The following is a 25,735-nucleotide window of genomic DNA, read 5'->3' on the forward strand; positions in this document are numbered from 1 at the left end:
CATCTTCCTCAGGCAAAAATCGGTTCTTCCCTTCCCTTTCTCTGGTTTTTCTTCTCTGCTTGCCCCCTTCAGCTTCCTGCCCTATCCTAACCCTTCCCCACCAGGTTGGAACTCCCATTCCCTCCGCTGGAATCCTAAGACCCACCAGCTCCCCTCGCTCCTCCACCTCTAGCCTCAGCAATTACTGTCTGGAGCATCGAATCAGCCCAGGCCTCATTTGCATACTCTCATGCTGAAGGTATTGAAAATTGCTTTCAGTTAACCTTGTCAGATCCGAAGTATTCTTCCTCACTCCCCCTCCCATCTAGTCTCCCCCAGCCTCTCTCCACAAAGCATGGGCAGGGCCCTGAACCAGAGGCAGTCACCAGGGAGCCAGACTGAGTGCCAGTACTCCGGCATCTCTGCCTCCCCCTGCAAAGGGCCCTCAGGCTCAGGGCACCAGCCTCCCGGTTGGACCCCTGAACCAATCTGGCAGTGAGTCAGGGTGGTGTGGTGGAACCAACACAGCTTTAGGAGCCCTGGGATTAGTCTTTTATCACCGGAAACGTAGATCTGTAGAACCAGAAAGAAAATTTAGGCATTGGCCAGATTCGGTAACTCACGCCTGTAATCCCAGCACTTTGGGAGGCCAAGGCAAGTGGATCGCTTGAGGTCAGGAGTTCGAGACCAGCCTGGTCAACATGGTGAAACCCTGTCTCTTCTAAAAATACAAAAAAAAAAAAAAAAAAAAAAAGCCAGGCATGGTGGCACACACCTGTAGTCCCAGCTACTTGGAAGGCTGAGGCAGGAGAATCACTTGAACCTGGGAGGTGGAGGTTGCAGTGAGCCAAAATTGTATCACTGCACTCCAGCTTGAGTGACAGAGCAAGACTCCATCTCAAAAAACCAAATTAATAAATAAAATTTAGGCATCATCTAGTCCCACCCTCCTTCAGCTTACAGAAAAGGATGCTGAAATTCGGAGTGATGAAGGAACTTGCGCAAGCCACTCAGCAAGTAAGTAGCAGAGTCAACACCAGAACCCACATCTCCTGAATCCTATGATCATTTCCCCCATACTGGACATGACCTTGAACAACTGTATGTCCTTCCATGCCAGGCACTTTGTGAAGCACTGTACGTATATGATTTCACTTAATCCTTCAAATACCACTTTCAGGGTGTGGGTATTAGGATCCTCAGGTAACAGGGGGGAATCCAAAGCTTAGAGCAGTTCAGGCTGTGACTCCAGATACCCTCCTGGCCAAGGCACAAAACCTCTTTGTGAAATGCTAAGCACCCGGGACCTCAGTTTCTCCACCTGTGAAATGGAAGCATTGGACTCCGTGGCCCTAAGGTCCACCTGTGAGGCACTGAAAGGAATTTCAAGGAGAGGCTGGCTGTTTGCTAGTTGCCCGTATCAGTGGGAGAATTTTTCTGTTTTCCCTGTTTTGCTTCAAAACAGTTCGCCCCCAGGTTTACACTGAAAGGAGCCCAGGGAAGGTGCCATGGTAACCACAGCCGCTGCAGGGAAGCAAATTCGCCTGACTTGGCCAGACTGGCAAACCAGTTGACCCAATGTCTGCCCTTCCCGAGGGGTCAGGACGGAGCTAGGGACAGCCCAGAGGAATGAGATCCCAGGGCATCTGGAGAGGGGAGGAGGAGACTGCATTCTTCCCCTGTGATGGGAGAGAGTGCAGGTTTGCAGCCTGAAAATTAGGCTCTGTGGTCAGTTCTGTGATATGTAAAGGTGGGAATCTCTGGCAAATCCTTTACCCTCTCTGATCCTCCGGGATTTTCTTTTCCTCACCTAGCACATAAAATATGCACAAAATAAATAGCAGCAGTTTATCATTATCCTTTTAGAGATAGGGTCTCGCTTTGTCACCCAGGCTGGAGTGCAGTGGCGTGATCATGGCTCACTGTAGCCTCAAACTCCTGAGCTCAAGCGATCCTACCACCTTAGCCTCCTGAGTAGCTGGGATTACAGGTGTGTACCATCACACCTGTCTAATTTTTAATTTTTTTATAGGGACAGAGCCTCACTATGTTGCCCAGGCTTGTCTTAAACTACTGGCCTCAAGCAATCCTCTCACCTCAGCCTCCCAAGTAGCTGGTACTACAGGCATGAGCCACTGTACCCAGCTGAGATTAACGTTTAAATCAGTGGACTCTGAGTAATGCAGATTACCTCCCATAATGTGGGTGGGACTCATCCAATCCACTGAAGGCCTGAATAGTGCAAAAGATTGATTTCCCCTGAGCAAGAAGGAATTCTGCCTTCAAACCTGAACTAACACACTGACTTTTCCCTGGGCCTCCAGCCCGTTGGTCCACCCTACAGATTTCGGACTTGCCAGCCTTCATAATCATGTAAGCCAAATGCCTAAAATAAATCTTTATATATGCACACATCTTTTGGGGTCTGTTTCTCTGGAGAACCCTGACTCATAGGGCCTACTGTGTGCTTAATTCTGAAGACAGAGCAGTGCACACAACAAACAGGTCTGTGGCCTTGCTGAGTTCACATTCCAGTTCAGAGAGGGAGCAATAAATAAGGAACACATCATAAAACAGACTAATTAGAGATGTTTGCAAGTGTGCTGAAGGGCACAACTCGGACTGACCTCAAGGCTGGTCCAGGTGAAGGGTTAGGCAGGGCGGCTTTCAGGCAAAGGCCAAGATTTTGAGGTCAGTTTCCTCTTTTGTAAAATAGAGCAAAGAATATCACTTTGTCATAGAGAATACGTAGAGTTAGCCCATTCATGTTTAAAAAAAAAATAGGCTGGGCACGGTGGCTCACGCCTGTAATCCCAGCACTTTGGGAGGCCGAGACGGGTGGATCACAAGGTCAGGAGATCGAGACCATCCTGGCTAACACGGTGAAACCCTGTCTCTACTAAAAATACAAAAAATTAGCCGGGTGTGGTGGCGGGCACCTGTAGTCCCAGCTACTTTCGAGGCTGAGGCAGGAGAATGGCGTGAACCCGGGAAGCAGAGCTTGCAGTGAGCCAAGATCTGTCCAGCCTGGGCGACAGAGCGAGACTCCGTCTCAAAAAAAAAAAAAAAAATAGATGGATGTGTCTGACAGGTTGGGAAGAATTGCTGTCTTAACAGATGGCAGCAGGTTCCTTAGAGAGGAAACTGTCTCTCTTTAAGATAACACTTTGATAAACCACTGGAGGTGGAAAGTACAAACCCAAACCCAAAGACATTAGCTCTCAGAGACAAGTGGGTAAGAGAGATCACGTTAGAAGCAACAGGATCTAGGGTGGGGGATGCAAGGACGTATGACTGACATATGAATGCATAAGAAAACAAAGTGGAGAAAGCTTGACACCAAAACACCATCAGGGGCTATTTCTGGATGAGGGAACAACATGTGATTTTGTTTACTTTTTAAAATATCTTTGTGCATCTGTCTAAATCTTTTACAATAAGCAGGGAAAAAAAATCCAGCAAAGTTATTTTCATTTTGCAACCTACATAAATTAATCCTTGCCATCAATCTGGCGGAAGTGGCCAAGATGGCAGGTCCCACCTCACTAAGAGGGGATGAGAGAGAGACAGGAGAGAAGCAGGCCTCATTCGTCCACTGCATTTGGAAACATGATTCATTTCACACTTTAAGTTGCCATGAAAAGGAAGACAGCGCCAAGGGAGACTTGCAAGAGTTGCCCATCTCTCTCTCTCCCTCCCACTTTCTCTCTCTCCCTCCCACTTTCTCTCTCTCCCTCCCACTTTCTCTCTCTCCCTCCTACTTTCTCTCTCTCCCTCCCACTTTCTCTCTCTCCCTGCTACTTTCTCTCTCTCCCTCCTTTCTCTCTCTCTCCCTCCTTTCTCTCTCTCTCCCTGCTACTTTCTCTCTCTCCCTCCCACTTTCTCTCTCTCCCTCCCACTTTCTCTCTCTCCCTCCTACTTTCTCTCTCTCCCTCCTACTTTCTCTCTCTCTCCCTCCCACTTTCTCTCTCTCTCCCTCCCACTTTCTCTCTCTCCCTCCCACTTTCTCTCTCTCCCTCCTACTTTCTCTTTCTCCCTCCTACTTTCTCTCTCTCTCCCTCCTACTTTCTCTCTCTCTCCCTCCTACTTTCTCTCTCTCTCTCCTCCCACCCTTCTCTCTTTCCATAGCAAGAGTGAGAGAAGCCCCAAGTGTCCCGTCTTTCTCTCCAGAGAACTCACTCCTGGCCATTTGCCTGCCAGACCCAGAGCTGCTCTTAAGTCCGGGAAAGTTAACAAGGCAGTATCCGCTCCCACCTTTCTCCCTTCCAACTCCTCACCAGGACTCAATCAGGTTTCAGGCTGCTACAAGGCTCTCGATCACGGTCACCTGGTTACCTTCGCCCAGAGAGGGGGCTGCTATTCTTCACTTCATTCCCCAAGGCAGTGCGAGCCACAGGCCAGTTCCAGGGGTGCAGCTAACACGCCTCGCTGAAGCTTGACGTCTTACAGGAAAACTCAAATGTTGGTATCCAAAAACCCCTCCTCGGAGCCCCTGCTGTCCCCCCAGCCTCCCACCCTCGTGTCAGCGGAGGGCTCCCTGCTCACATCAAGCTCTTCTGTTCCTGCCCTTTCTTCACTGAGCCCAAACTGCCCCACTCCATTTCCTGGATCTTCCAGAGAAAAAAAACCAGAACAACATGTGCAAACAAAGACAAACAAACAACAAAAACTACTAATAACCAAACAACCTTTCCACCCAGAAAGACGCCGTTTACCTCACTGTACAAAACAGTTTAGCTCTTTCGGCCTCAATTTCTCCCACCACATTAATTCTGGGACTTGCATTGCATAACCTGGCCAGGTAGGTATGTTGTCCAAAATGGGCAGTTTTCCACCAGGATGGAATCTGGCTGCGTATAGAAAATGCAATGCTGCCAGGCAGCTTTTAAAAAAATTTTTAGTTGAATATACATAACAAAATCTACCACTGCAGGCAGCTTTTCAAAATAGGACTTCTGCCAGACGCGGTGGATCATGCCTGTAATCCCAACACTTTGAGAGGCTGAGGCAGGCAGATCACTTGAGGTCAGGAGTTCGAGACCAGCCTGGCCAACATGGTGAAGCCCCGTCTCTACTAAAACTACAAAAACTTAGCTGGGCGTGGTGGCGGGCACCTGTAATCCCAGCTACTCAGGAGGCTGAGGCAGGAGAATTACTTGAACCTGTGAGGTGGAGGTTGCAGTGAGCCAAGATGGTGCCACTATACTCCAGCCTGGGTGACAGAGACTCCGTCTGAAAGTAAATAAATAAATTAAATAGATAGGATTTTCCCCCATCCCTGCTACATTATGAATAAGAAGGGGAAATTAAGTCTAAGGAGAATATGAATGGCAGGGGTGGGTGGGAAATCATTTTGCCAGGCAGGTGGCTTCAAGTACCCAGGAGGTGGCATGCACTTCTCCTTGGCGCTCCCAAGTTACGGCTTCTGCTTGCCTGATGACTGCCCAGCTGGGAGTGACTGGCGGTGAGATTGCAAAATTGGTGTTGAGGCCCTACTGCAGAGGCCTGAAATGCTACTTGGTTGACTATGTGCATCTTTCTTTTTTTTTTTTTTTTTTTTTTTTGAGACAGAGTCTCGCTCTGCTTCCCAGGCTAGAGTACAGTGGCACAACCTCGGCTCATTGCAACCTCCACCTCCTGGGTTCAAGTGATTCTTCTGTCTCAGCCTCCCAAGTAGCTGGGATTACAGGTGCCCACCACTACGCCCGGCTAATTTTTGTATTCTTAGTAGACACGGGGTTTCACCATGTTGACCAGGCTGGTCTTGAACTCCTGACCTCCAGTGATCCGCCCACCTCAGCTTCCCAAAGTACTGGGATTACAAGCATGAACCACCGTGCCTGGCAACTATGTGCATCTTTCTAACCCACGGGGAGCCACTGAAGTTTCTTGACCATGATCAGAGCTGCACTTTACTGAGATTCATCTGATGGGAGGGTGAGAAGAGCAAGGGAAGAGTCCCAGGGTGGGGAGATGCATTAGGAGAATGGCAAGGAACTAGCCAGGGTCCAGGTTCTGGCCATACAGGGCAGGGAGATAGAAAGGAGACTCTCATATAAACACTACACCCTAGGCTGGCACGGTGGCTTACACCTGTAATCCCAGCACTTTGGGTGGTGGAGACAGGTGGATCGCTTGAGCTCAGGAGTTCCAGACCAGCCTGGGGTAACATGGCAAAACCCCATCTCTACAAAAAAACACAAAAATTAGCCAGGCGTGATAGCACCGCCTGTAGTCCCAGCTGCTTGGGAGGCTGAAGTGGGAGAATCACTTGAGCCCGGGAGGTGGAGGTTGCAGTGAGCCGAGACTGCACTACTGCACTCCAGCCTGGGTGACAGAGCGAGACCCTGTCTCAAGATAAATAAATAAATATTTATCTTATTTATTTATATCAATAATTTATATAAACTATGTATGTGCGCATAATTATTAATTATTCATTTATCCTAATAATATTTATTTATGTATCATATATATGACATGTGTACACCAGGGTTGGAGAGAACAGCCCTGATAGGGCAGAGGAGACGGAGGTTCGTTACTGGCATCGTCTCTCCTGGCTGCATGTCCTCAGCAAGTTCCTTCCCTTCTTTTCCCCAAGCCTCCACGTTCTCATCTAAAGTCTCTTCAGATGCTAGGAGTCCATGTGCAGCTGGGAAGCCAGGCTAAAGGAGAGGGCTCCAGAGGGGCAGCTCAGCTCTGGGCAGGGGGCAGCCATGGCGGGAAATGGGAAGCCCAGAAATAGCTGAGGGCGGTGGCAGGTGGGGAGCGCGCACTTGACATCTTTGTCCTCATCTGTCCGAAACTCCACTTCCTCATCGCCCAGTCAGTCCCTAACGCTTCTCAGACTGACCTCAGCCCCAGCACACTCCTGATACTGCCTCCTCTGGGCTGCCGAGGACCCAGGCCCCAAAGCACTTTCTTGGTTTCCATTCCCCTCAGTCTTTCTGGAATGGCTGACACTGTTGTTCCCTATGTCAGGTGGCCTCGGTCCAGGCTTCTCCCACCTCTCATAGGTACCAGGTTATTATTCCTAAAGTGTGACTAGCAAATCTCATTCTCTTACTCATAAACCTCCAGTGGGTCCTTACTGCCACGGGTTTAAGTACAAACTCATCCCGGAAGCACGCTCTGCACAATGTAGCCTCAACCTACCTCCCCAGCTGTCTCTCCCCCGGCTGCTTTGCACAGATTGTGAACCCCCGCTGTACTCTCACCATTCTTTCTGGCCCTTCTGCCTTCACTCACCCAATGATTCTCTCCTGAAATCTCCTTTCTCTGCTGGTCAAATTACTTTCAGTCATCAAGGTCTATGCTATCTCTTCCTTTAAGGAAGATTTTTTAAATCTGTCTTGAGGCCCGGAATGGTGGCTCATGCCTGTAATCCCAGCACTTTGGGAGGCCGAGGCGGACAGATCACTTGAGATCAGGAGTTCAAAATCTGCCTGGCCAACATGGTGAAACCCCGTCTCTACTAAAAATACAAACATTAGCCATGCGTGGTAGGGCATGCCTGTAGTCCCAGCTACTCGAGAGGTTGGAACCTGGGAGGCAGAGGTTGCAGTGAGCTGAGATCATGCCACTGAACTCCAGCCTAGATGGCAGAGTGAAACTGTGTTTCAAAAAAAAAAAAAAAGTCTGTCTTGATCATTTCCAAACTTAACCATAAAATAGTTAAGCTGCAGAACAAAGACACTATAAAATACATGGGCTTACACAAGCCTTCTTTGATTCCTGCCTGTTTTCTAACCCTCATTCTCCAGTTTTCCCTTTGACTCAGTGAGCAGTTTGATAACTTCCCAATCCATTCCTTCTCTCCTTAAGCCACCCAGAATTGCTTTCTGTTGTTTGCAATCAATAACTGTGACTGGTAGACCTGCCTCCCTCCTGGATTGCTATCAAGTGAGATGTTGTCTACACAGGTGCTTTGTGAACGGTACAACCCAGCAGAAATGCGATTTATCATATTCCACTCTGTATTGCCCCCAACCATCACCTCCCATCATCCAGCCACCTCCAACAGAAGAGAACCAGCAAAAACAACTCGGAATCACATTAGCCAAAGGGAATGAAAGGCCAGAAGAGCTAGCACTGAGGCCCAAAAATAGAACACTCATGTTACACTTGATAATTACTTCCCTGACTATGACTTTTGCAATTATATAAGCCCAAACTGTTTTTTTTTTTTTTTTGCATTGTAAACAGATAGCAAATAATCTCCAAAACCACTTACTGATGATTCCTGACTCCATTAACAGAAGTTTAAGTGCTTTGTTTAGATCCTCTGTTACTGAGCCACCAAGGGAGAGAAAGTGGCCATTTCCCCCCCTGCAGTTTCTTCTGGCCACATGGCCTTTTTTTTTTTTTTTTTTTTTGAGACAAGGTCTCACTTTGTCACCCAGGCTGGAGTGCAGTGGTGCCCTCAAAGCTCACTACAGCCTCCAACAACTCCTGGGTCCCTCCCAAGCAGCTGGGACCACAGGCATGCATCACCACTCCCAGCTAATTTTTTATTTTTTGTACAGATGGAGTGTCACCGTGTTGCCCAGGCTGGTCGTGAACTCCTGGGCTCAAGCAATCCTCCCACCCCGCCCCAGCCTCCCAAAGTGTTGAGATTACAGGTGTGAGCCACCATGCCCAACCTCAAAAACATGTTGAATCCAAAAGGGTAGAAGCAAAAGAGTATATACTATATGACTCCACGTTTATGAAGTTCTAGCACCGGCAAAACACTCTATGGTGACAGAGGTCAGAAGAGAGGTTTCTTCCAGGGTATTGACTAGGAGGAGGCAGGAGGGAACTTTCCGGGGTGTTGGAAATGTTCTTTGTCTTGATTTGGGTAGTAGCATTTGGGTGTGTGCAAAATATGCAAAAATTCATCCAATGGTACACTTAAGGTTTGTGTACTTTACTATATGTAAATTATTTGGGAGGCCAAAGAGGGAGGATCGCTTGAGTCCAGGAGTTGACCAGCCTGGGTAACACAGCGAGATCCCATTTCTGCAAAAAATTAAAACTTACCCAGGCATGGTGGCATGCACCTGTAGTCCCAGCTACTTGGGAGGCTAAGATGGGAGGATTACTTGAGCCTGGGAGGTCGAGGCTGCAGTGAGCTATGATCACGCCATTGTATTCCAGCATAGGCAACAGAGCAAGACCCTGTCTCAAGCAAACAAACAGATTTTTGAGTTCCTGGCTTTTTTTTTTTTTTTTTTTTTTTTTTTTTGAGACAGAGTCTCACTCTGTAGCCCAGGCTGGAGTGCAGTGGTGCTATCTCGGTTCACTGCAACCTCTGCATCCTGAGTTCAAGTGATTCTCCTGCCTCAGCCTCCCGAGTAGCTGGGATTACAGGGCCCACCACCCCGCCCAGTTAATTTTTGTATTTTTGTAGAGACAGAGTTTCACCATGTTGGCCAGTCTGGTCTTAAACTCCTGACCTCAGATGATCCACCTGCCTCAGCCTCCCAAAGTGCTGGGATTACAGGTGTGAGCCACCGCACCCGGCCATGGCTTTTTTGAAAAACGAAATCTTTCTTAGGCCCTTTACGCTTTGCATGTGAAAGCTTCCTTGCTTATGTACGTGTCTTCTCTCTACTAGACTTGGGAGCCAAGATCCCATTGGATGGCAGCCTCTGCAGGATCCTCCACAAATTAGATGCTTGATGAATAGTTCCCTTATGAATTCACCAATGTGGATCAGAACTGCTGATTGTTTGTTTGTTTTTGTTTTGAGATGGAGTTTCGCTCTTGTTGCCCAGGCTGGAGTGCAATGTCATGATCTCGGCTCACTGCAACCTCCGCCTGCTGGGTTCAAGCGATACTCCTGCCTCAGCCTCCCCAGTAGCTGTGATTACAGGTGCGTGCCTCCATGCCCAGCTAATTTTGTATTTTTAGTAGAGACAGGGTCTCTCCATGTTGGTCAGGCTGGTCTTGACCTCCCGACCACAGGTCATCTGCTCGCCTCAACCTCCCAAAATGCTGGGATTACAGGCGTGAGCCACCGTGCCCGGCCATGCAATAGGCCTCCCAAAGTGCTGGGATTACAGGCGTGAGCCACCATGCCCAGCCCCATTTGCATTTTTAAGGAGGCACTTTGGCTACTGAAGAGAGAATGGCCTACAGAAGAGGTGGCTTGAGATGAGGGAAGTGGTGGGAATGGAGTCTTAGATTCAGGAGGCACTGAGGGGATGGGATGCTCAGGACTTGAGTCAAGAGTGACTCACACAGGCCTCTGGCTTAAGCAGCAAGCTGGATGATGCAGTCATCCACCACGACAGGGACCCTGGAGAGGAACAGGTTCTCTGGGAAGATGAGAGTTTTTGTATACTTGAGATGAAAATATCTTAAGAAACATCCAAGTTTAAAAAAAGTCACGAATGTTGTTGGATACGTGAACTGGAGCCCAGATAGAAGGCTATGGAGAGAGCTCCGAGTACTGATGACACCCAGATGGTAATTGCAACCACAGGGAAGAATGAGACCACTCAGGAAGAGAGGTTAGAGCCAGAGGACACCAGGGCCCGGAACTGGACCTTTATTGGCTAAAGAGGAGAGGAACAGGACCTGGCAAATGAAACTAAGAAGAGGAGAGAGGCAGGTGGCAAATTGAAGAGTACTGGGTCAGACGAGGAGGAAGGAGAATGTTTCAAAAAAGAAGCACCCTCTGAATTAACTAAAAATGAGGATTGAAATGTTTCCAGTGGACTTCACATGGAAATGATGGATGACACTGGTTGGTATAAAAATATAAGCAGGGCCAGGTATGGTGGCTCACACCTGTAATCCCAGCACTTTGGGAGGTCGAGGCAGGCAGATCACCTGAGGTCGGGAGCTCAAGACCAGCCTGACTAACATGGTGAAACCCCATCTCTACTAAAAATACAGAAATTAGCCAGATGTGGTGGCACACGTCTGTAATCCCAGCTACTCAAGAGGCTGAGGCAGGAGAATCGCTTGAACCTGGGAGGCGAAGGTTGCAGTGAGCGGAGATTGCGCCACTGTTCTCCAGACTGGGCAACAGAGCGAGGCTCTGTCTCAAAAAAATAAATAAATATAAAAATATAAGCAATGATTTTTTTTTTTTTTTTGAGACGGAGTCTCGCTGTCACCCAGGCTGGAGTGCAGTGGTATGATCTTGGCTCACTGCAACCTCCGCCTCCCGGGTTCAAGCAAATCTCCTGCCTCAGCCTCTCGAGTAGCTGCGATTACAGGTGTGAGCTACCATGCCTAGCTAATTTTTTTGTATCTTTAGTAGAGACGGGGTTTCACCGTGTTGGCCAGCCTGGTCTTCAACTCCTGGCCTCAAGTGATCTGCCCACCTAGGCCTCCCAAAGTGCTGGGATTACAGGCGTGAGCCACCGCATCCGGCCAAAGCAATAATTATTATTATCTCAGCCCTGGGAAAGAAGACTGTGTTCTGGGGACAGGACTTGAGAATCCTATAATAAGGCTCTGGATGCCAGGGATCTTATTGGTTATTGCAATCCTTCCCTTTTCGGGGTCAGGATTTCTTGTCTTTGGGGTAAAGAAAAGCTGTCTGTGAAGAGCTTCTTACACAGGGGGAAGAATCCTGGATTACACATTTATGTGTGTGTATGTGTGTGTGTATGTGTGTGATACAGGGTCTTGCTCCAGGTAAGTGCAGTGGCACAATCACAGCTCATTGTAGCCTTAAACTCTTGGCCTCAAGCAATCCTCTTGCCTCCTGTCTCCGCTTCCCTAAGTGCTGGGATTACAGGCATGAGCCACCTTGCCAGCTGAAAACACGCTGTTTCTGTTTGTTTTCAGACAGGGTCTCGCTCTATCATACAGGCATGAGTGCAGGGTGTGATCACAGTTCACTACAGCCTCTACCTCCTTGGTTAAAGTGATCCTCTCACCTCAGCCTCCTGAGCAGCTGGGACTATGGGCAAGCACTACCACTCCAGACTAACTTTTTTCTTTTTTTGAGATGGAGTCTTGCTCTGTCACCAGGCTGGAGTGCAGTGGCATGACCTTGGCTCACTGCAACCTCTTCTTCCCAGGTTCATGCGATTCTCCTGCCTCAGACTCCTGAATAGCTGAGATTACAGGTGCCCACCACCATGCCCAGCTAATGTTTGTATTTTTAGTAGAGATAGGGTTTCACCATGTTGACTAGGCTGGTCTCGAACTCCTGACCTCAAGTGATCCACCTGCCTTGGCCTCTCAAAGTGCTAGGATTACAGGCATGAGCCACTGTGCCCAGCCCAGACTAATTTCTTAAATTTTTGTACAGTCAGGGGTCTCACTTTGTTGCCCACACTGGTCTCAAAACTCCTGGCCTCAAGCAGTCCCCCCATCTTGGCCTCCCAAAGTGCTGGGATTACAGCCCAAGCCACCACACATAGCCTGAAAACACTCTTAAAGTATCAGCAAAGACCTATGATTTAGCAAAGAAACCACCTAGAATTCATGATTCATTCACTCAAATGTACTGAGACTCTCCTATATGCCTGACACATAAATCTCAATCCAATAACTTTCTTCAGCCCCTTCTGTATGCATTGCATTAATTTCATAAGACCATTGTCTTTTCATTGACCAGGCATGGTGGTTCACACTTGTAATCCCAGTACTTTGGGAAGCCAAGGTGGGCAGATGACTTTGAGTTCACAATTCCCAGATCAGCCTGGGCAACAGGATGAAACCCCATATCTACAAAAAACACAAAAAAATAGCTGGAGGTGGTGGTGGGTGCCTGTAATTCAGCTACCTGAGAGACTGAGGTGGGAGAATTGCTTGAGCCCGGGAGGCAGAGGTTGCAGTGAGCTGAGATCACGCGATTACACTTTAACCTGGGTGACAGAGCCAGACCTCATCTCAAAAAAAAAAAAAAAAGAATGAATGTTGTCCTTTCATTAAAAATGTGAGGCTGGGCTCAGTGGCTCATGCCTGTAATCCTAGTACTTTGGGAGGCCAAGGCAGGCAGATCACTTGAGGTCAAGAGTTTGAGACCAGCCTAGCCAACATGGTGAAACCCCATCTCTACTAAAAATACAAAAATTGGCCAGGCGTGGTGGCATGTGCCTGTAATCCCAGCTACTTGGGAGGCTGAGGCACCAGAATCACTTGAATCTGGGAGGCGGAGGCTGCAGTGAGCCGAGATCATGCCACTGCACAGCCTGGGTGACAGAGGGAGACTCTGTTTCAAAAAAAAAAAAAAACAAGAAGTGAGGTCTCAACATAACTTTTTAATTAATCTCCCACCAAACTCAGGATAACCCAGCCATCCTTGGCAATTCATCATTCCCCCAATTTCCCATGAGTCTGTTACCTCTACCCAGAATGTCCTCCAACTGGATAAATTCTCCTTATTTTTAGACCCAGTTCAAATGTCATCTCTGTGAACTTTCCCCAAATGCCTCAAACAAACTTAATCCTCCTTCCTTGGGGCTTCTGAGGGCCAGAATAGCGCTTGTCTTCCTATATAGCGTTGATGGCTCTGTGGGGCTGCAGTCTCCCTGACCCAGCTGTGCCTCTCTTATAAGCCCTTAATAAATTTGTCAAAAATCACCTAATGGGAGGCTGAGGCAGGAGAATGGCATAAACCCGGGAGGCGGAGCTTGCAGTGAGCTGAGATCCGGCCACTGCACTCCAGCCCGGGCGACAGAGCGAGACTCCGTCTCAAAAAAAAAAAAAAAAAAAAAAAAAAAAAAAAAATCACCTAACTCCACTCCCTCCCCGTGTCAAAACTGTAGTCTATGCCCAGACTGCAAGGCTCAGGCTGAGCAGCCATCTCAGAAAATACTGCTGTACTGCCACCTCCTGGCAAGATGGGGTATGACAGCTCCTGATTCTGGCTTTTCTCTATTCTGGAGTCCTCTCAACTCCTCCTATTCTTTCATTCATTCGTTCTTTTGTTCCTTCTGTGCCAAACTCAGGTTATCTGGTGGGCCAGACAGACCCAGTCCCTGACCTCAGGGAATTTAGAATTTAGAGCAGAAGACACTCTAGGAACTGGAATGTTATGGGAGCTGTGATCCTGAATGTTTTGAGGCCACAGGAAATGGGGTGGCTTTGCCTATATCTAAAGCTGCCACCCCAGAAGCCATGACTGGGGTATAGTCTGAGCAGGACATTGCCCTGCTATTTTGGCTACTGAGGCTCTCACTTGGGAAGTGCATCTGTGACCAGGCCTGTCCTCCATATCCACCCTCTATACATTCTCCTGTGATGTTTTTTGGGGGACTCTGTCGCCCAGGCTGGAGTACAGTAATGTGATCTCGGCTCACTGAAACCTCCACCTCCTGGGTTCAAGAGATTCTTCTGCCTCAGCCTCCTGAGTAGCTGGAATTACAGGCACTTGCCACAATGCCCAGCTAATTTTTGTATTTATAGTAGAGACAGTATCACCATGTTGGCCAGGCTGATCTTGAACTCCCGACCTCAAGTAATCCTCCCACCTTGGCCTCCCAAAGTGCTGGGATTACAGGTGTGAGTCACTACACCTGGCCCACTGTCATGTTTTCTTTAAACTTAATGATAATAACGACTGGGCATGGTGACTCACACCTGTAATCCCAGCACTTTGGGAGGCCGAGGCGGGCGGATCACGAGGTCAGGAGTTCAAGACCAGTCTAGCCAACATAGTGAAACCTCTACTAAAAAAAAAAAAAATACAAAAAAGGAGGGGCACAATGGCTCATGCCTGTAATCCCAGCACTTTGGGAGGCCAAGATGGGTGGATCACAAGGTCAGGAGATCGAGTCTAGCCTGACCAACATGGTGAAACCCCATCTCTACTGAAAAAACTATAAAAATTGGCCAGGCGTGGTGGTGTGCACCTGTAATCCCAGCTACTCAGGAGGCTGAGGCAGGAGAATCACTTGAATCCAGGAGGCAGAGGTTGCAGTGAGCCGAGATCACACCACTGCACTCCAGCCTGAGTAACAGAGCAAGACTCCATCTCAAAAAAAAAAAAAAAAAAATTAGCCGGGTGTGGTGGTGTGCGCCTGTAATCCCAGCTACTCAGGAGGCTGAGGCAGGAGAATCACGTGAACCGGAGAGGCGGAGGTTGCAGTGAGCCAATATCACGCCACTGCACGCCAGCCTGGGAGCGAGACTCCATCTCAAAAAAAACAAAAAAAAAAGATAACAACTAAGAAAAACAATACACCACACTAAAAACAACTCAGCATCTTTCTCAGTTCCTCTGAATGGCTGGGTCCTGGAATGCATTTCATACATTCTTGAAGTCCTAAGATTAGAACTAATACATTAGAGCTGGAAGAGACCTTCATTCTTTCATTTATTCATTCTGCAGATACTTATTGAGCAAGTATTAGGTACTAGGCATTGTGTTAAATGCTGAGGATGTAACAGTGAACAAGAAAGCACATGGTGTATATATCCTTTCATGAAGTTTATGTTCTCTGTAGGGAGACAGAAAACAAAGTAACTACACGACTTTTAAGTATTTCTTGTTAATAGGTGGTACATAATGTCATCCAGAATGCAAAAGAATGCACAATGAAAAGCTCCCCACTCTTACCCCAGCCACCTAGTGCCCCCTCATAGGGCAAGCAATGTTATCAGTTTCCCCTGTAGCCATCCAGATATAACATATACATATACAAGCAAATGTATTCTCTTCCTCATTCTTGTTATACAAATGGTGGTATTTTATACACTCTGTGCTATACTTTGGGTTTTTTCCACTTAGTAATATATCTTAGAAAGCATTTTATATCAATATATGGATTCATATCTTTTATTCAGTTGTATACTATCCATTGTATGAATATTACATGATTTAAAATAATGTTATGGTGCCAAATGCAGTGGCTCATGCCTGTAATCCCAGCACTTTGGGAGGCCAAGGCAGGTGGATCATCTGAGGTCAGGAGTTTGAGACCACCCTGGCCAACATAGTGAAACCCCACTCTACTAAAAATACAAAAATTAGCCGGGCCTGGTGGAACACGCTTGTAATCCCAGTTACTCCGGAGGCTGAGGCAGGAGAGTCACTTGAACCCAGGAGGCAGAGGTTGCAGTGAGCCCAGATCGTACCACTGCACTCAAGCCTTGGGTGACAAAAGCAAAACTCTGTCTCAAAAATAAATAAATAAATAAGTAATAATAATAAATGCTACAGCTGGACACGGTGGCTCATGCCTGTAATCCCAGCACTTTGGGAGGCCAAGGTGGGTAGATCACTTGAGGTCAGGAGTTCGAGACCAGCCTGGCCAACATGGTGAAACCCTGTCTCTGCTAAAAATGCAAAAAATTAGCAGGGCATGGTGGCAGGCACCTGTAATCTCAGCTACTCGGGAGGCTGAGGCAGGAGAATGACTTGAACCTGGGAGGCGGAGGTTGCAGTGAGCCAAGATCAGACCACTGCACTCCAGCCTGGGGATAGAGCGAGACTCCATCTAAAAAAAAAAAACAGTGAAAGGATGAGAAAGGAGGCTGATGCCACCGCATGGGTAGGGTGACAGCAATTGGGGTGGAGAAACACTGGTGATGTGGGAATTTATTTTGGAAGCAGAACTCACAGGACATGCTGATGCGAGGTAGGTTAATCTCACAGATCTTGCAGCCCAGATCCCTCACTTCCCAAGCAGGCCAAGCCTAATGACTTGCTTGTCACAGGTCACAGAGCTCTGTAGTGGTGGATCCTGGCCTAGAATCCAACGTTTCTGACTCCCACATCAGTGTTTTTTCACTTTAGTGAAGCAGAAGGAATTGGAATTTGAGTAGAAACTGTAATCTTGAAATTCTGTGAACCAATAATTACCAATAAATTCCTTTTTTTTTTTTTTTTTAATTATTGGGCAGCTTTCTGTTGGCTTTCTTGACTCCCTACCTCAGGGTAGAAAGATACAGATCTGGGGTGGGTGGAATCTCAGATTTACCACACCCTATAGCCACCCTGGAGCAAAGGGGCAGGCAGTGTGGGGGATGGGGATAGGGAGTGTAGAGAGGATACTCATGAGACCTCACTGATTAGATCATCTCTGCTGTAAAACCTGAAGGAGGTGAAGAAGTAAGTGGGCCTTGCAGATATATGAGGGAAGAGTATTCTGGGGGAAGAGGCAGCTGGGGAGAAGATTCTCTAGCAGGAGCCTGCATGTCTGGAGGCCACAGTGAGTGGAGCAGACAGGAACAGTGGGAGGTAAGGAGAGACTGGGGATGAGCCTCAGATGGTCAAGGCTTTGTAGGCCATTGAAGGGTTTAGCGTTTACTCTGAGTGAGATGGGGGCTGTGAGAGGGTGAGCTGAGAAGCGACATGATTTGGTGCACATTTTATGGGATCCCTCCGCTGCTGTGTGGAGAATAGACGGGAGGAAGCAAAGGTGGAAATAGAAACTAGCCAGGAGATTACTGCAATCGTCCAGATGAGAGGATGGTGACTTGGCCCAGGATGGATATGGTGATAAGGGAGGAGACCACCCCTCATGTCTTACGCCCAATTTCTGCCTCCAAAGAAAGAAGCAGCAAAAACTAAAAGGCAGAAATGAAATCTATAGGCAGACAGCCTGGCGCCACGCCCTGAGCCTGGTAGTTAAAGAGCAACCCTTGACCTAATGGGTTATGTTATCTATAGATTCCAGACATTGTATAGAAAAGCACTGTGAAAATCCCTGTCCTGTTCTGTTCGATCTGATTACTGGTGCATGCAGCCCCCAGTCAGTTAACCTCTGCTTGCTCAATCTATCACGACCCCCTCACGCGTACCCCCTTAGAGTTGTGAGCCCTTAAAAGAGACAGGAATTGCTCACTCAGGACGCTCAGTTGTTGGAGATGTGAGTCTTGCCGAAGCTCCCGACTGAATAAAGCCCTTCCTTCTTTAACTCAGTGTCTGAGGGGTTTGGTCTGTGGCTTGTCCTGCTACAGTGAGACATGGTCACCAAGAAAATATAACTGACTAATCTGATGTAGGAGATATGAGAAAGGGAGCCAAACATTACTCCCAAGATTTGGTCTGAGAAACTGGAAGGATGTGTTCATTATTAATGAGATGGAGCAGATGAGGAAGGACAAGGTTTCAGTTTAAAAGTGTTGGGTTTGAGGCCCGGCACAGTGGCTCACGCCTGTAATCCCAGCACTTTGGGAGGCCAAGGCAGGCAGACCACCTGAGGTCAGGAGTTCAAGACCAGCCTGGTCAATATGGTGAAACCCTGTCTCTACTAAAAATACAAAAATTAGCTGGGCATGGTGATGGGCACCTGTAATCCCAGCTACTCAGGAGACTGAGGCAGGAGAATTGCTTGAACCCAGGAGGTGGGTTGCAGTGAGCTGAGATTGTGCCACTGCACTCCAGTGAGACAGAGGGAGACTGTCTCGGGGAAAGAAAAAAAAAAAAGCATTGGGCTTGAGATGTTGCCAACATCCAGGGGAAAGCCTGAGTTGACAGTTGAATATACGAGTTCAGGAGACAGCTCTGGGCTGTCTATATTTGGGGGTAGTCGGCATATGGGTAGTGACTAAAGCCACAGGCCCGGACAAAATCTGGTGAGTGCAGACAGAAGGTCAAGGACTAAACCCTGACATCAAGGACAAAGAACTGAGGAGGAACCAGGCCAAGGAGACTAAACAGGAACAACCAGTGAAACAGGAGGAAAATCAAGAGGCATGCTGTGCTAGAATCCAAGGGAAGGAAGGAGAAAAGCATCAACAATGCCACAGGTTGCTTATAGATCAGAGAAGATGAGGACTGAGAATTAGCAATGTGGAATAGTGGCCTTGCCAGGAGCAGTTCTGCTGGAATGAAGAAGAGAGCCTGAACTGGAGCGGGTAAGAGAAAATGGAAGGACAGAAACGGAGCCAGTGAGTAACAGCTTCCTCTCCGGGGTTTTGCTGCAAAAAGGAAGAGAGAAATGGGCAGTAATAACTGGTGGAAGAAATAGGAGAAACAGGCCGAGCATGGTGCCTCATGTCTGTAATCTCAACACTTGGGGAAGCCGAGGTAGGAGGATTACTTGAGCCCAGGTGTTCGAAAGCAGCCTGGGAAACATACAGAGCTCCTATCTCTACAAAAAATAAAAATAAGCCCGGTGTGGTGGTGCATGCCTGTGGTCCCAGCTACTCAGGAGGCTGAGGTGTGAGGATCGCCTGAGTCTGGGAAGTGGAAGCTACTGTGAGTCATGATTGTGCCACTGTACTCCAAGCTGAGAGTGACAGAGCAAGACTGTCTCAAAAAAAAAAAAAAAAAAAAAAAAAGCACAGAAAGAAAAAGAAAAAAGAAATAGGAGAAACAACAGCATGTTTCTATGTTAATGGAAATGATCCATTAGAGGTAAAATTATAATGTGGGAGAGAGATTTGATGAAGCCATCTTTTCTGGGTTTTTGTTTTGTTTTGTTTTTTTGAGGCAGGGACTTACTGTCTCCCAGGCTGGAGTGCAGTGGAGCGAACATGGCTCACTGCAGTCTTGACCTCCGGGTTAAAGCAATCCTTCTGCCTCAGCTTCTGGAGTAGCTGGGACTACAGTATCACCACACCCCAGTTTTTTATTTTATGTAGAGATGAGATCTCACTATGTTGCCCAGACGGGTCTCGAACTCCTAGGCTCAAGTGATCTTCCCACCTGGCCTCACAAAATGCTGGGATTACAGCTGTGAGCCACCAGACCCAACCAAGCCATCTTCTTGAGTTGATGAGACTGAGATTTGATGCACAAATGGAGGGATTTATTCTAGACAGAAACATGCGTAGTCCAAAGACACTGGTTCTCAAACTCTAGGGAGAACGTGTTAAAGCACAGATGCAAGATTTCTGATTCAGGAGTTGGGGCCCAATAACTTGCGTTTCTGACAAGTTCTCCAATGGTGCTGATGCTGCTGGCCAAGACCAGGCTTTACGAGATACTGATCCGTAACAGGTGGGAAGGCAGCATCTGTGAGGGGGGTAGATGTAATGGAGTCTGTGATGTTTTGTTCTGATTGCTTCCATTTTCCTGTTTAGTTGAACTGAAAGTAAAGACGGGAGAGGAAGTGTTGGAGACCGGAGGAAAGGGAGAAGGTATGAAATGGTTCTCTTGAGAGGAGAATGAATCAATGGGGGAAAAGCTGATTTTCCTGCTGAGGCTGATGCTTGTGAATTAAAAATGAGACACCAGTTGAATGATTTTCTCCAGCCACTCTAAGCTGCACAGGTGCAGGTGGGTGGAGAGTTGGATGTAAATGGGGTTGTGGTTGTCGATTAAATTTGATGAAGCAAGAGAAAGGGGCCAGGGAGTTGATGGTGAATACCAATTAGGAAGGGGGATTATGGTAAACCATGGAATTGAAGCTAAGAGATATACGAAGCATGGTGAGGGAGAATGAAATTCACTTTTCTTAAAAGTGGGTGCTTTCTTCTTAAAGCCTTACCCAACTTGCCTTTATCTCTCACCTCTCTGGACTTCTGTTAGCTGGCTCTTCCCTCCAGCCTCATACCCATGTTTCTTTATAGCACTCATCACAATCTCACAAATGTTTCCCTCTAAGGCAGGAGCTTTTTGATACCTGCTGTGGCCCCAGTGCTCCTCCATACTGTCCTCCTTATCCAATCCTGGTCAACTTACTCTTCAACCACATATCCAGGACACATCCTGTAGGTCCGCATCAAAATGCCTTGATCTGGAATAACATCCATCTAAAAACTGAGTGCCTAACTTGTCAACTGAGCGGCTTCAGGAAAGCAGAAATCTAGAAAAGTTTGGGTTCCAATGCTAAAGAGCAAGATGAGAAGGATGGGCTTCTGCCAAGTTGCGATTGCTGTCTGAGACCCGGGTCCTTGGGCACCCCTCACCTCAGGATCCCAAAAGGCTGGCCATTTGAGGTTGTCACAGAAGCTCTGGATCCTTCTTTAGCAAACCAGTGAACTTACAGAATCACAACTTGAGAGGGGTTGGGGAACCCTGAAGATGGTTTGGTATTATTTCTTTTTTTTTTTTTTAATTGTGTAGACATGTGCATATTTAGGAACAGAAACATGCTACATATACTGATTTTACTTTTTGAGACAGGGTCTTACTCTGTCACCCAGGCTGGAGTGCAGTGGCACAATCACGGCTCACTGCAGCCTTGACCTTCCCAGGCTCAGGTGATTCTCCCATCTCACCCTCCCCAGTAGCTGGGACTACAAGTGTGAGCCACCACACCTGGATGATTTTTGTATTTTTAGTAGAGATGGGGTTTCGCCATGTTGGCCGGGCTGGTCTCAAACTCCTGACCTCAAGTAATCCGCCAGCCTTAGCCTCCCAAAGTGCTGGGATTACAAGCGTGAGCCACTGTGCCTGGTCCATATACTGATTTTACATGTCATAAAGCAAGTGTTTTTTTTTTTTTTTAAAGGTTTATAAGGATAGATAGCGAAATGTTATACCAAAGTTTTCGTTGTTGTTTGAGATGAAATCTTGCTGTCATAGGCTGTCTGCGCCATCCATCACGAGCTGTGTGATATTGGGCAGGTCGGAGAATTGCTCTGTGCATGCATTTTCTCATCCGAAAAAGGAAATTGCCTCTGAAGCCACTTGATGGTATGAGTTTTACAGGGATTTAAATTAACATTTTGAAACAGAGTTTCACTCAGTCACCCAGGCTGATGTGCAGTAGTGTGATCTCAGCTCACTGCAACGTCTGCCTCCCGGGTTCAAGCAATTCTCCTGCCTCAGCCTCCCGAGTAACTGGGATTACAAGCGCGCGTCACCACGCCCGGCTAATTTTTTGTATTTTTAGTAGAGATGGGGTTAGCCAGGATGGTCTCGATCTCCTGACCTTGTGATCAGCCTGCCTCGGCCTCCCAAAGCGTTGGGATTACAGGCGTGGGCCACCGTGCCCGGCCTGTATACACTTTTTATTCTGCATGTGTAACTGTCTGAACTGTGTTGTCTGTTTGTTTTAAATTAGAAAAGCACTACTGGGGCCGGGCGCCGTGGGTCACGCCTGTAATCCCAGCATTTTGGGAGGTGGAGGTGGACGGATCACCTGAGGTCAGGAGTTAGAGACCAGCCTTACCAACAAGGTGAAACGCTGTCTTGACTAAAAACACAAAAATTGGCCAGGCATGGTGACCGGCTCCTATAATCCCAGCTACTCAGGAGGCTGAGGCAGGAGAATCGCTTCAACCCTGGAGGCAGAGGTTGCAGTGAGCCAAGATCGTGCCACTGCACTCCAGCCTGGGCGACAGAGTGAGAGATTCCATCTCAAAAAAAAAAAAAAAAAAAAAAAAAAGCACTACTAACGTCAACTTAAATCCCTGTAAAACTCATACCATCAAGGAGCTTCAGAGGCAATCTCCTTTTTCGGACGAGAAAATGTGTGCATAGAGCAATTCTCCGACCTGCCCAACATCACACAGCTCGTGAAGGAAGGCGCAGACAGCCTATGAGAGAGAGCTGAGCTGTGGAGGAGGATGAAGAGGCGAAGAGCTCCTGTGGTTTCCACTGAGATAAAGAAACACTAGGGAAACCGGCCAGGCGCGGTGGCTCAAGCCTGTAATCCCAGCACTTTGGGAGGCCGAGATGGGCGGATCACGAGGTCAGGAGATCGAGACCATCCTGGCTCACATGGTGAAACCCCCCGTCTCTACTAAAAAAATACAAACAACTAGCCGGGCAAGGTGGCGGGCGCCTGTGGTCCCAGCTACTCGGGAGGCCGAGGCAGGAGAATGGCGTAAACCCGGGAGGCGGAGCTTGCAGTGAGCTGAGATCCGGCCACAGCACTCCAGCCTGGGTGACAGAGCGAGACTCTGTCTCAAAAAAAAAAAAAGAAAAGAAAAGAAAAACGCCAATATAGACAGGGGCAGTTTTCTGGGTATCTCTGCTCTTATAGAGCTCGCCAAACTGTAATTGGTATATTCCTTAAATAGGATTTTGAGAAAACAAGAATCTTCATTTATTTCTCTTTTCTCCAATACCCAACAATAGTAGCGACAGGATCTCACAAAATACTGTGAGATAGGTTGACTAACACATGGAAACAACAGATGAGTACACTCACACGCATACCTGGAGAGGGCAGCAAAACTGGGAATTTCCTCGGGGAGCTGCCCTTCAGAGGCACCTCAACATTTTCGAGTACATGAACCCACGGTCCGCAGGTGGGCTAACAGCTTTCCAACCTTTACCCAGCCTCATGTCTGAGCATTATTGAAGAGGCTGAAGAAAGCAACAAGCTACACATGACACGAATGTCATCTGTCCGGTTAGCAGGGTAGTGTGAAACCCCATTTCCCTCTCAGACGAACCAGCTCACCTAGGCAGGTGAGACTGGGCGCTTCCGCGCAGGCGCAAAAGCAAGGGCGGACACCACCTTGAGCCGTGGCTCCATGAGGTGGCACAGCCGCTGTCAGGAAGAAAGCGTACAAAAACCAGGCTGCGACGGGGTGGGGAAGCGTGGAGGGAACCTGACTACAGCCGGGCAGAGGCCAGCCCTCCTCCGTCCGCAGGCACGGCGCACGCGCCGTCCAGCCGCCAAGCCCGGCCCCCGCAGGCGGAGCTCCAGAGCCTGTCCCGGAAACCCCGAGCCAAGGGCCCTAAAGGGCGTGAGACCTTCTGCAATTCCCTCCACTCACCGAAGACAGCTGGCTTACACCACAGCACGTCAGCTTCCCACGTGCAAACCCAGCAGCTGTAATTAAACATCACAGTTCCAAAGGCTTCTCTGTAGTAAGGAGGTGCACCCGCTGCCCAGAAACCACTAGCGATGAGCGATGCTCATGACAAAGTGGCATTGCTTCCCAAGGCAGAAAAAGCTGATTACAAGTGGACTTATCAGATCTGAATCCTAGAGACACCTTTACCTCCGCTCTCATTTTCAGAACATTCATGACACGCAGGCCACAAGTCACCTTTCAAATAAAGGTCAAAACAAGTGGTAACATTCAAGTGCTACTACGTTAGCTCCATAATGAAAAACGGAAACTTAATTTTGTTACATATTTTGAGATGGAGTTTCACTCTTGTCGCCCAGGCTGGACTGCAATGGCGCGATCTCTGCTCACTGCAACCTCCTCCACCTCCTAGGTGCAAGCAATTCTCCTGCTTCAGCCTCCCGAGTAGCTGGGATTACAGGTGTGCATCACCACACCCAGTTAATTTTTGTATTATTAGTAGAGACGGGGTTTCACTATATCGTCCAGGCTGGTCTCGAACTTCTGGCCTCAGGTGATCCACCCGCCTTGGCCTCCCAAAGTATTGGGATTACAGGCGTGAGCCACTGCGCCCGACCAAAGACTTTATTACAAGACCATTTACTTTCTCACTGGTAGAGAAACCTCCAAGCCTCTAAAATTGCTTGGGAGGTGTGGGAACCAGGACTTCAAACACTCCAGGGAGGACTTCTAACGTTTTGGGTCTTTATTTACAAGGCTACACAGAGACATTGTGGAAGGATGCAAACCCACGAGCACTGAGCCATACCCTAGCTGAAGTATTGTCAAGTGGAAGCCCTCTCTGTAATTCCAGAGGATTCATTCACATGTAGCGTTTTAAAAGGTGTGGACAAAATAAAGTGGTTGTTTTGATTAGTCTCAATAATTCTCCACTTACACTGGTAACAAATCCCAGTTTAATAATCCATTGCAATTTGAAGAACTGCCCTTAAAAAAGCTCAATAGGGCCGGGCACGGTGTCTCACGCCTGTAATCCCAGCACTTTGGGAAGCCGAAGCAGGTGGTTAACAAGGTCAGGAGTTCGAGAACAGCGTGGCCAACAAGGTGAAACCCCATCTCTACTAAAACTACAAAAATCAGCCAGGCACGGTGGCAGGCATCTGTAATCCCAGCTGCTCGGGAAGCTAAGGCAGGATAATCGCTTGAATCCGGGCGACAGATTGCAGTGAGCTGAGACTGCACCACTGCACTCCAGCCTGGGCGACAGAGTGAGACTCTGTATCTCAAACAAACAAACAAAAAAACGAAAAACAAAATACCACCTCGATAATTTTGAAACATTCTCCAATAAAAGAAACCAGAATTCCTTGGAAAAAATGGAATTGGGGCAGGGAAAATACAAGATTCCCTGGGAACATCTTACAGTACCAGAAGGGCAGACACCAGAAAATTTTTCTGAGACAAGGCCTTGCTGTTAGGCTGGAGTGCAGTTGCGTGATCACAGCTCACTGCAGCCTCAAACGCCCCTGATCAAGTCATCCTCCCACTTCAGCCTCCCCAGTAGATGGGACTACAGGAACAAACCACACCTGGCTAATTTACTTTCTGTGGAGACCAGGTCTCAATATGTTGCACAGGCTGGTCTCAAATTCCTGAGTTCAAGGAATCCTCCCACCTCAACTTCCCAAAGTGCTGGGGTTACAGGCATGAGCCACAAAGCCAGACCAGCAAAAATACTGACAGAATGTCAAGAAAACAAAGGAGCCAATTTTAAGGAGCTCCTGATGGCCAAAGCTGAGACAATTTGAGCAAAAGTGAATCCATACTGATATAACTGAATACAGAGAAGGGACACCTCCTTACAACAGAGTTCTAATTAATAAATGTAGAAGGAATAGAAATCGTGAAGCAACATTTGGCAAATGCCACAGGAATACTTGTTGCATGCAATAACAATCCATAGCTGCCCAAAGTTAGTGGGTCAAAGAATGGTAGTTTCAGCCGGGTGCCTTGGCTCATGCCTGTAATCCTAGCACTTTGGGAGGCTGAGGCAGGAGGACAATTTGAAACCAGCCTGGCAAACATAGCAAGACCTCATCCCTATTTAAAAATAAAATAAGCCAAGCATGGAGGCACATGCCTGCAGTCCCAGATACCAGGAAGGATTGCTTGAAGCCGGAAGGTTGAGGCTGCAGTG

General features: G+C 47.9%; 1 protein-coding gene across 1 annotated transcript in view; it reads right to left on the bottom strand.

The window, feature by feature from the left end:
* Positions 1 to 23,454, bottom strand: part of LOC105494575 (opioid receptor delta 1) — a 95,589-nt gene extending 72,135 nt beyond the window's left edge. Inside the window, exon 1 of the mRNA XM_011763118.3 lies at positions 22,934 to 23,454. The gene's annotated coding sequence lies outside the window, so the exon portion shown is untranslated. The remainder of the gene's footprint in view (positions 1 to 22,933) is intronic.
* Positions 23,455 to 25,735: the final 2,281 nt, after the last annotated feature.

This window comes from Macaca nemestrina, chromosome 1, assembly GCF_043159975.1.
Source record: "Macaca nemestrina isolate mMacNem1 chromosome 1, mMacNem.hap1, whole genome shotgun sequence".
Lineage (NCBI taxonomy): Eukaryota > Metazoa > Chordata > Mammalia > Primates > Cercopithecidae > Macaca > Macaca nemestrina.